The following is a 12816-nucleotide window of genomic DNA, read 5'->3' as shown; positions in this document are numbered from 1 at the left end:
CGACAGTAATTTGTTCACCCACCGTAAATTATGCTATCTTGAGAGAAGCCACTAGTGAAACCTATGGCCCCCGGGTCTATCTTCCATCATATTATTTTCCTATCAATTTGCTATTTCTGCCGCCGTTTATTTTGCAATCTTTACTTTCCAATCTATATCATAAAAATACCAAAAATATTTATCTTATTATCTCTATCAGATCTCACTTTTGCAAGTGGCCGTGAAGGGATTGACAACCCCTTTATCACGTTGGTTGCAAGGTTCTTATTTGTTTGTGCAGGTACAAGGCGACTGGCGTGTAACCTCCTACTGGATTGATACCTTGGTTTTCAAAAACTGAGGAAATACTTACGCTACTTTGCTGCATCACCCTTTCCTCTTCAAGGGAAAACCAACGCATTCTCAAGAGGTAGCAAGAAGGATTCCTGGCGCCGTTGCCGGGGAGGCTTACGCCAAGTCAAGACAAGATTTGATCTCCCAGCAACTAGCCATTTGTGGCGCCGTTGCCGGGGAGATCTACCACAAGTCAAGACATACCAAGTACCCATCACAAACTCTTATCCCTCGCATTAAATTATTTGCCATTTTCCTCTCGTTTTCCTCTCCCCCACTTCACCTTTGCCGTTTTATTCACCCTCTTTTTCCATTCGTCTCTTTTCGCTTGCTTCTTGTGTGTCCGTGTGTTAGATCGTTGGTTTTGCTATTATGGCTAGTCCTTCTATCATCGTTAGTACTCCCGATCATGAAGTTCTTAATTTTAAACAAAAGGAGGGAGAAAATTTAAAAGATGCTTGGTATAGAATTTGCAATGCTCAGAATAGATCCAATAGGAAGCAATCCACTTCCGTTCTTCTTCACAAATTTTATGTAGGCATCACCCCTTGGAATAGATATATTCTTGATACCATTACCGGAGGGAATTTCTTGGGTAGCCATACTTTTGATTCTTATAATGCTATAATGGATTTGTTTGGCCCACCACCTCTTTTGGTTAATGGAACTATTTTAACTTTGGAATATGTTATGCAAAGGCTTGAAATTATTGAAAATAAAGTTGCTACTATAGAGTTGATTGAAAATTAGGATAAAAAGATCCACAAACAGATTACCCAATATGGATATAAGGTAGGAGTTACTCTGAATTTTTTTAAAGAAAAAGAACCCATAGTTAACGAAAAGATAGATCGAGATTCCACAAGAATTGATAAACTTGAGGATATTATTACCAACTTAGGGTCTGCCTTTTCTTCCGTGAGAAATACTCCAAATCCTCCTAATGCCAAAGTTGCCAAATTGATGTATGTTCCTAAAAATAAGGGTGAATCTTCTAGTAAGGAAAATGCAAATCTCAAATCCATAAGTGTTCACCCCAACTTTTTCGCTATCATTAAGGAACCTTTTGCTACAAATGAATTTCTTGATTTCTTGCCTAGGAGTTTAATCATTAACAAAAATAAGGAAACTCCTAAGGGTTATAAGTGTTCTATTGAAGAATTGCCAACCAAAGATGACAATACCTAGATCTATTCTTGCCTTTATGCCTAGCTAGGGGCGTTAAACAATAGCGCTTGTTGGGAGGCAACCCAATTTTATTTTTGTTTCTTGCTTTTTGTTTCTGTTTAGAAATAAATAATTCATCTAGCTTCTATTTAGATGTGTTTTTATGTTTTAATTAGTGTTTGTGCCAAGTAGGAACAATAGGATCTTCTTGGGTGATAATTGTTTGATCTTGCTGAAAAAGACAGAAACTTTGCGCTCACGAAAATAATTGTTAAAATTCACCAGAACGTGATAAATTGTTAATTCTTTTTGAAGTATATCAATATACAAATTATCCAGGTTGTCCTAGTTTTTCAGAATTTTTGGAGTTCCAGAAGTATTCGAACAAATCTGATCGCTACAGACTGTTCTGTTTTTGACAGATTCTGTTTTCCGTGTGTTGTTTGCTTATTTTGATGAATCTATGGCTCGTATCGGGGGGTATGAACCATAGAGAAGTTGGAATACAGTAGGTTTAACACCAATATAAATAAATAATGAGTTCATTACAGTACCTTAAAGTGGTGATTTGTTTTCTTATACTAACGGATCTCATGAGATTTTCTGTTGAGTTTTGTGTTGTGAAGTTTTTGTTGGGGAACGTAGTAATTTCAAAAACTTTCCTACGCATACGTAAGATCATGGTGATGCATACCAACGAGAGGGGAGAGTGTTGTCCACGTACCCTCGTAGACCGACAGCGGAAGCGTTATCACAACGCGGTTGATGTAGTCGTACGTCTTCACGATCCGACCGATCAAGTACCGAACGTACGGCACCTCTGAGTTCTACACACGTTCAGCTTGATGACGTCCCTCGAACTCCGATCCAGCCGAGTGTTGAGGGAGAGTTTCGTCAGCACGACGGCGTGGTGACGATGATGATGTCGTGCTGACGATGATGATGTTCCACCGACGCAGGGCTTCGCCTAAGCTCCGCAACGGTATTATCGAGGTGTAATATGGTGGAGGGGGGCACCGCACACGGCTAAGAGATCTCAAGGATCAATTGTTGTGTCTTTGGGGTGCCCCCCTGCCCCCGTATATAAAGGAGCAAGGGGGAGGCAGCCGGCCAAGGGGAGAGGCGCGCCATAGGTGGGAGTCCCGGGAGTAGGACTCCTCCTTTCCTTGTTGGACTAGGAGAAGGGAAGGGGGAGGGAGAAAGAAGGAAGGGGGCGCCCCCCTTCCCTAGTCCAATTCGGACCAGACAATGGGGAGGGGCGCGGCCACCTTTTGAGGCCTTTCTCTCCTTTCCCGTATGGCCCATTAAGGCCCAATACGAATTCCCGTAACTCTCCGGTACTCCGAAAAATACCCGAATCACTCGCAACCTTTCCGATGTCCGAATATAGTTGTCCAATATATCGATTTTTACGTCTCGGCCATTTCGAGACTCCTCGTCATGTCCCCGATCTCATCCGGGACTCCGAACTCCTTCGGTACATCAAAACTCAATAAAACTGTCATCGTAACGTTAAGCGTGCGGACCCTACGGGTTCGAGAACTATGTAGACATGACCGAGACATCTCTCCGGTCAATAACCAATAGCGGGACCTGGATGCCCATATTGGCTCCCACATATTCTACGAAGATCTTTATCGGTCAGACCGCATAACAACATACGTTGTTCCTTTTGTCACCGGTATGTTACTTGCCCGAGATCTGATCGTCGGTATCTTGATACCTAGTTCAATCTCGTTACCAGCAAGTCTCTTCACTCGTTCCGTAACACATCATCCCGCAACTAACTCATTAGTCACAATGCTTGCAAGGCTTATAGTGATGTGCATTGCCGAGTGGGCCCAGAGATACCTCTCCGACAATTGGAGTGACAAATCCTAATCTCGAAATACGCCAACCCAACAAGTACCTTTGGAGACACCTGTAGAGCACCTTTATAATCACCCATTTACGTTGTGACGTTTGGTAGCACACAAAGTGTTCCTCCGGTAAACGGGAGTTGCATAATCTCATAGTCATAGGAACATGTATAAGTCATGAAGAAAGCAATAGCAACATACTAAACGATCGAGTGCTAAGCTAACGGAATGGGTCAAGTCAATCACGTCATTCTCCTAATGAGGTGATCTCGTTAATCAAATGACAACTTATGTCTATGGCTAGGAAACATAACCATCTTTGATTAACGAGCTAGTCAAGTAGAGGCATACTAGTGACACTCTGTTTGTCTATATATTCACACATGTATTATGTTTCCGGTTAATACAATTCTAGCACGAATAATAAACATTTATCATGATATAAGGAAATAAATAATACTTTATTATTGCCTCTAGGGCATATTTCCTTCAGTCTCCCACTTGCACTAGAGTCAATAATCTAGTTCACATCGTCATATGATTTAACATTAATAATTCACATCCCCATGTGATTAACACCCATAGTTCACATCTCTATGTGACCAACACTCAAAGGGTTTACTAGAGTCAATAATCTAGTTCACATCGCTATGTGATTAACACCCAAAGAGTACTAAGGTGTGATCATGTTTTGATTGTGAGATAATTTTAGTCAACGGGTCTGTCACATTCACATCCATAAGTATTTTGCAAATTTCTATGTCTACAATGCTCTGCACGGAGCTACTCTAGCTAATTGCTCCCACTTTCAATATGTATCTAGACCGAGACTTAGAGTCATCTAGATTTAGTGTCAAAACTTGCATCGACGTAACCCTTTACGACGAACCTTTTGTCATTTCCATAATCGAGAAACATATCCTTATTCCACTAAGGATAATTTTGACCGCTGTCCAGTGATCTACTCCTAGATCACTATTGTACTCCCTTGCCAAAATCAGTGTAGGGTATACAATAGATCTGGTACACAGCATGGCATACTTTATAGAACCTATGGCCAAGGCATAGGGAATGACTTTCATTCTCTTTCTATCTTCTGCCATGGTCGGGCTTTGAGTCTTACTCAATTTCACACCTTGTAACACAGGCAAGAACTCTTTCTTTGACTGTTCTATTTTGAACTACTTCAAAATCTTGTTAAGGTATGTACTCATTGAAAAAACTTATCAAGCGTTTTGATCTATCTCTATAGATCTTGATGCTCAATATGTAAGCAGCTTCACCGAGGTCTTTCTTTGAAAAACTTCTTTCAAACACTCCTTTATGCTTTGCAGAATAATTCTACATTGTTTCCGATCAACAATATGTCATTCACATATACTTATCAGAAATGCTGTAGTGCTCCCACTCACTTTCTTGTAAATACAGGCTTCACCGCAAGTCTGTATAACACTATATCCTTTGATCAACTTATCAAAGTGTATATTCCAACTCCGAGATGCTTGCACCAGTCCATAGATGGATCGCTGGAGCTTGCATATTTTGTTAGCACCTTCTGGTTGCATCATATACAACTCTTCTTTAATAAATCCATTAAGGAATGCAGTTTTGTTTATCCATTTGCCAGATTTCATAAAATGCGGCAATTGCTAACATGATTCGGATAGACTTAAGCATAGATACGAGTGAGAAACTCTCATCGTAGTCAACATCTTGAACTTGTCGAAAACCTTTTTGCGACAATTCTAGCTTTGTAGATAGTGACACTACTATCAGCGTCCGTCTTCCTCTTGAAGATCCATTTAATCTCAATGGCTCGCCGATCATTGGGCAAGTCAATCAAAGTCCATACTTTGTTCTCATATATGGATCTCATCTCAGATTTCATGGCCTCAAGCCATTTTGCGGAATCTGGGCTCATCATCGCTTCCTCATAGTTTGTAGGTTCGTCATGGTCAAATAACATGACCTCCAGAACAGGATTACCGTACCACTCTAGTGCGGATCTTACTCTGGTTTACCTACGAGGTTTTGGTAGTAACTTGATCTGAAGTTACATGATCATCATCATTAACTTCCTCACTAATTGGTGTAGAAGTCACAGGAACAGATTTCTGTGATGAACTACTTTCCAATAAGGGAGCAGGTACAGTTACCTCATCAAGTTCTACTTTCCTCCCACTCACTTCTTTCGAGAGAAACTCCTTCTCTAGAAAGGATCCATACTAAGCAACGAATGTCTTGCCTTCGGATCTGTGATAGAAGGTGTACCCAACTGTCTCCTTTGGGTATCCTATGAAGACACATTTCTCCGATTTGGGTTTGAGCTTATCAGGATGAAACCTTTTCACATAAGCATCGCAACCCCAAACTTTAAGATACAACAACTTTGGTTTCTTGCCAAACCACAGTTCATAAGGCGTCGTCTCAACGGATTTTGATGGTGCCCTATTTAACGTGAATGTAGCTGTCTCTAATGCATAACCCCAAAACGATAGTGGTAGATCGGTAAGAGACATCATATATTGCACCATATCTAATAAAGTACGGTTACGATGTTCGGACACACCATTACACTGTGGTGTTCCAGGTGGCGTGAGTAGTGAAACAATTTCACATTGTTTTAACTGAAGGCCAAACTCGTAACTCAAATACTCTTCTCCACGATCAGATCGTAGAAACTTTATTTTCTTGTTACGATGATTTTCCGCTTCACTCTGAAATTATATGAACTTTTCAAATGTTTCAGACTTCTGTTTCATTAAGTAGATATACCCATATCTGCTCAAATCATTTGTGAAGGTCAGAAAATAATGATACCTGCTACGAGCCTCAATATTCATCGGACCACATACATCTGTATGTATGATTTCCAACAAATCTGTTGCTCTCTCCATAGTTCTGGAGAACGGCGTTTTAGTCATCTTGCCCATGAGGCACGGTTCGCAAGCATCAAGTGATTCATAATCAAGTGATTCCAAAATCCCATCAGTATGGAGTTTCTTCATGCGCTTTACACCAATATGACCTAAACGGCAGTGCCACAAATAAGTTGCACTATCATTATTAACTTTGCATCTTTTGGCTTCAATATTATGAATATGTGTGTCAGTACGATCGAGATCCAACAAACCATTTTCGTTGGTGTGTATGACCATAAAAGGTTTTTATTCATGTAAACAGAACAACAATTGTTCTCTAACTTAAATGAATAACCGTATTGCAATAAACATGATCAAATCATATTCATGCTCAACGCAAACACCAAATAACACTTATTTAGTTTCAACACTAATCCCGAAAGTATAGGGAGTGTGCGATGATGATCATATCAATCTTGGAACTACTTCCAACACACATCGTCACCTCACCTTTTTACTAGTCTCTATTTATTCTGCAACTCCCTTTTCGAGTTACTACTCTTAGCAACTGAACCAGTATCAAATACCGAGGGGTTGCTATAAACACTAGTAAAGTACACATCAATAACATGTATATCCAATATACCTTTGTTTACTTTGCCATCCTTCTTATCCACCAAATACTTGGGGCAGTTCCGCCTCCAGTGACCAGTTCCTTTGCAGTAGAAGCACTTAGTCTCAGGCTTAGGTACAGACTTGGGCTTCTTCACTTGAGTAGCAACTTGCTTGCCGTTCTTTTTGAAGTTCCCCTTCTTCCCTTTGCCCTTTTCTTGAAACTAGTGGTCTCGTCAACCATCAACACTTGAAGTGGTCTCGTCAACCATCAACACTTGACGTTTTTCTTGATTTCTACCTTCGTCGATTTCAGCATCACGAAGAGCTCAGGAATTACTTTCGTCATCCCTTGCATATCATAGTTCATCACGAAGTTCTACTAACTTGGTGATGATGACTAGAGAATTCTGTCAATCACTATTTTATCTGGAAGATTAACTCTCACTTGATTCAAGCGATTGTAGTACCCAGACAATCTGAGCACATGCTCACTAGTTGAGCGATTCTCCTCCATCTTTTAGCTATAGAACTTGTTGGAGACTTCATATCTCTCAACTCGGGTATTTGCTTGAAATATTAACTTCAACTCCTGGAACATCTCATATGGTCCATGACGTTCAAAACGTCTTTGAAGTCCCGATTCTAAGCCGTTAAGCATGGTGCACTAAACTATCAAGTAGTCATCATATTGAGCTAGCCAAACGTTCATAACGTCTGCATCTGCTCCTGCAATTGGTCTGTCACCTAGCGGTGCATCAAGGACATAATTTTTCTGTGCAGCAATGAGGATAATCCTCAGATCACGGATCCAATCCGCATCTTTGCTACTAACATCTTTCAACATAATTTTTCTCTAGGAACATATCAAAAATAAACACAGGGAAGCAACAATGCGAGCTATTGATCTACAACATAATTTGCAAAATACTATCAGGACTAAGTTCATGATAAATTTAAGTTCAATTAATCATATTACTTAAGAACTCCCACTTAGATAGACATCCCTCTAATCCTCTAAGTGATCATGTGATCCATATCAACTAAACCATGTCCGATCATCACGTGAGATGGAGTAGTTTCAATGGTGAACATCACTATGTTGATCATATCTACTATATGATTCACGCTCGACCTTTCGGTCTCCGTGTTCCGAGGCCATGTCTGTTATATGCTAGGCTCGTCAAGTTTAACCTGAGTATTCCGCGTGTGCAACTGTTTTGCACCCGTTGTATTTGAACGTAGAGCCTATCACACCCGATCATCACATGGTGTCTCAGTACGAAGAACTTTCGCAACGGTGCATACTCAGGGAGAACACTTATACTTTGATAATTTAGTAAAGGATCATCTTATAATGCTGCCGTCAAACAAAGCAAGATAAGATGCATAAAGGATTAACATCACATGCAATCAATATAAGTGATATGATATGGCCATCATCATCTTGTGCTTGTGATCTCCATCTCCGAAGCACCGTGCTTGATCACCATCGTCACCGGCTCGACACCTTGATCTCCATCGTAGTATCGTTGTCGTCTCGCCAAATAATTGCTTTTACGACTATCGCTACCGCTTAGTGATAAAGTAAAACTATTACATGATGATTGCATCTCATACAATAAAGCGACAACCATATGGCTCCTGCCAGTTGCCGATAACTCGGTTACAAAACATGATCATCTCATACAACAAAATATATCACATCATGTCTTGACCATATCACATCACAACATGCCCTGCAAAAACAAGTTAGACGTCCTCTACTTTGTTGTTGCAAGTTTTACGTGGCTGCTAGGGGCTTAGCAAGAACCGTTCTTACCTACGCATCAAAACCACAACGATAGTTTGTCAAGTTGGTGCTGTTTTAACCTTCGCAAGGACCGGGCGTAGCCACACTCGGTTCAACTAAAGTGAGAGAGACAGACACCCGCCAGTCACCTTTAAGCAACGAGTGCTCGCAACGGTGAAACCAGTCTCGCGTAAGCGTACGCGTAATGTCGATCCGGGCCGCTTCATCTCACAATACCGCTGAACCAAAGTATGACATGCTGGTAAGCAGTATGACTTATATCGCCCACAACTCACTTGTGTTCTACTCGTGCATAGTATCAACGCATAAAACCTGGCTCGGATGCCACTGTTGGGGAACGTAGTAATTTCAAAAAAATTCCTACGCACACGCAAGATCATGGTGATGCATAGCAACGAGAGGGGAGAGTGTTGTCCACGTACCCTCGTAGACCGACAGCAGAAGCGTTATCACAATGCGGTTGATGTAGTCGTACGTCTTCACGATCCGACCGATCAAGTACCCGATGACGTCCCTTGAACTCCGATCCAGCCGAGTGTTGAGGGAGAGTTTCGTCAGCACGACGGCGTGGTGACGATGATGATGTTCCACCGACGCAGGGCTTCGCCTAAGCTCCGCAACGGTATTATCGAGGTGTAATATGGTGGAGGGGGGCACCGCACACGGCTAAGAGATCTCAAGGATCAATTGTTGTGTCTTTGGGGTGCCCCCCTGCCCCCGTATATAAAGGAGCAAGGGGGAGGCAGCCGGCCAAGGGGAGAGGCGCGCCATAGGGGGGAGTCCTACTCCCACCGGGAGTAGGACTCCTCCTTTCCTTGTTGGACTAGGAGAAGGGAAGGGGGAGGGAGAAAGAAGGAAGGGGGCGCCCCCCTTCCCTAGTCCAATTCGGACCAGACAATGGGGAGGGGCGCGGCCACCTTTTGAGGCCTTTCTCTCCTTTCCCGTATGGCCCATTAAGGCCCAATACGAATTCTCGTAACTCTCCGGTACTCCGAAAAATACCCGAATCACTCAGAACCTTTCCGATGTCCGAATATAGTCATCCAATATATCGATTTTTACGTCTCGGCCATTTCGAGACTCCTCGTCATGTCCCCGATCTCATCCGGGACTCCGAACTCCTTCGGTACATCAAAACTCAATAAAACGGTCATCGTAACGTTAAGCGTGCGGACCCTACGGGTTCGAGAACTATGTAGACATGACCGAGACATCTCTCCGGTCAATAACCAATAGCGGGACCTGGATGCCCATATTGGCTCCCACATATTCTACGAAGATCTTTATCGGTCAGACCGCATAACAACATACGTTGTTCCTTTTGTCACCGGTATGTTACTTGCCCGAGATTTGATCGTCGGTATCTTGATACCTAGTTCAATCTCGTTACCGGCAAGTCTCTTTACTCGTTCCGTAACACATCATCCCACAACTAACTCATTAGTCACAATGCTTGCAAGGCTTATAGTGATGTGCATTACCGAGTGGGCCCAGAGATACCTCTCCGACAATTGGAGTGACAAATCCTAATCTCGAAATACGCCAACCCAACAAGTACCTTTGGAGACACCTGTAGAGCACCTTTATAATCACCCATTTACGTTGTGACGTTTGGTAGCACACAAAGTGTTCCTCCGGTAAACGGGAGTTGCATAATCTCATAGTCATAATCTCATAGCAACATACTAAACGATCGAGTGCTAAGCTAACGGAATGGATCAAGTCAATCACGTCATTCTCCTAATGAGGTGATCTCGTTAATCAAATGACAACTTATGTCTATGGCTAGGAAACATAACCATCTTTGATTAACGAGCTAGTCAAGTAGAGGCATACTAGTGACACTCTGTTTGTCTATGTATTCACACATGTATTATGTTTCCGATTAATACAATTCTAGCACGAATAATAAACATTTATCATGATATAATGAAATAAATAATACTTTATTATTGCCTCTAGGGCATATTTCCTTCAGTTTTCAAGTTTTGGGTAAAGATTTGATGGATTATGGAATAAGGAGTGGCAAGAGCCTAAGCTTGGGGATGCCCAAGGCACCCCAAGGTAAAATTCAAGGACAACCAAAAGTCTAAGCTTGGGGATGCCCCGGAAGGCATCCCCTCTTTCGTCTTCGTCTATCAGTAACTTTACTTGAGGCTATATTTTTATTCACCACATGATATGTGTTTTGCTTGGAGCGTCTTGTATGATTTGAGTATTTGCTTGTTAGTTTACCACAATCATCCTTGCTGTACACACCTTTTGAGAGAGACACACATGAATCGGAATTTATTAGAATACTCTTTGTGCTTCACTTATATCTTTTGAGCTAGATAATTTCGCTCTAGTGCTTCACTTATAGCTTTTAGAGCACGGTGGTGGTTTTATTTTATAGAAATTATTGATCTCTCATGCTTCACTTATATTATTTTGAGAGTCTTATAAAACAGCATGGTAATTTGCTTTGGCTATTAAATTAGTCCTAATATGATGAGCATCCAAGATGGGTACAATAAAAGCTATCATATAAAGTGCATCGAATACTATGAGAAGTTTGATACTTGATAATTGTTTTGAGATATGAAGATCGTGATATTAGAGTCATGCTAGTTGAGTAGTTGTGAATTTGAGAAATACTTGTTCTAAAGTTTGTGATTCCCGTAGCATGCACGTATGGTGAACCGTTATGTGATGAAGTCGGAGCATGATTTATTTATTGATTGTCTTATGAGTGGCGGTCGGGGACGAGCGATGGTCTTTTCCTACCAATCTATCCCCCTAGGAGCATGCGCGTAGTACTTCGTTTTGATAACTAATAGATTTTTGCAATAAGTATGTGAGTTCTTTATGACTAGTGTTGAGTCCATGGATTATACGCACTCTCACCCTTCCACCATTGCGAGCCTCTCTAATACCGCGCACCTTTCACCGGTATCATACACCCACCATATACCTTCCTCAAAACAGCCACCATACCTACCTATTATGGCATTTCCATAGCCATTCCGAGATATATTGCCATGCAACTTACCACCGTTCCGTTTGTTATGACACATTTCATCATTGTCATATCGCTTTGCATGATCATGTAGTTGACATTGTATTTGTGGCAAAGCCACCTTTATAGTTCTTTCATACATGTCACTCTTGATTCATTGCATATCCCGGTACACCGCCGGAGGCATTCACATAGAGTCATATTTTGTTCTAAGTATTGAGTTGTAATTTTTGATTTGTAAGTAAATAAAAGTGTGATGATCATCATTATTAGAGCATTGTTCCAAGTGAGGAAAGGATGATGGAGATTGTGATTCCCCCATAAGTCGGGATGAGACTCCGGACAAAAAGAAAAAAAAAGGAAAAAAGAGGCCATAAAAAGGCGCAAATAAAAAAATGGAAGAATAAGAGAGAAGGGACAATGTTACTGTCCTTTTACCACACTTGTGCTTCAAAGTAGCACCATGATCTTCGCATTAGAGAGTCTCCTATGTTGTCACTTTCATATACTAGTGGGAATTTTACATTATAGAACTTGGCTTGTATATTCCAATGATGGGCTTCCTCAAAATGCCCTAGGTCTTCGTGAGCAAGCGAGTTGGATGCACACCCACTTAGTTTCTTTTATTGAGCTTTCATATAGTTATAGCTCTAGTGCATCCGTTGCATGGCAATCCCTACTCACTCATATTGATATCTATTGATGGGCATCTCCATAGCCCATTGATACGCCTAGTTGATGTGAGACTATCTTCTCCTTTTAGTCTTCTCCACAACCACCCTTCTATTCCACATATAGTGTTATGTCCATGGCTCACGCTCATGTATTGCGTGAAGATTGAAAAAGTTTGAGAACATCAAAAGTATGAAACAATTGCTTGGCTTGTCATCGGGGTTGTGCATGATTTAAATATTTTGTGTGATGAAGATAGATCATAGCCAGACTATATGATTTTGTAGGGATAACTTTCTTTGGCCATGTTATTTTGAGAAGACATGATTGCTTTGTTAGTATGCTTGAAGTATTATTATTTTTGTGTCGATAATAAACTTTTATCTTGAATCTTTCGGATCTGAACATTCATGCCACAATAAAGAAAATTACATTAAGAATTATGCTAGGTAGCATTCCACATCAAAAATTCTGTTTTTATCATTTACCTACTCGAGGACG

Source organism: Aegilops tauschii, chromosome 1 (assembly GCF_002575655.3).
Source record: "Aegilops tauschii subsp. strangulata cultivar AL8/78 chromosome 1, Aet v6.0, whole genome shotgun sequence".
Classification (NCBI taxonomy): domain Eukaryota; kingdom Viridiplantae; phylum Streptophyta; class Magnoliopsida; order Poales; family Poaceae; genus Aegilops; species Aegilops tauschii.
Note: the sequence above shows the minus strand (reverse complement) of the source record.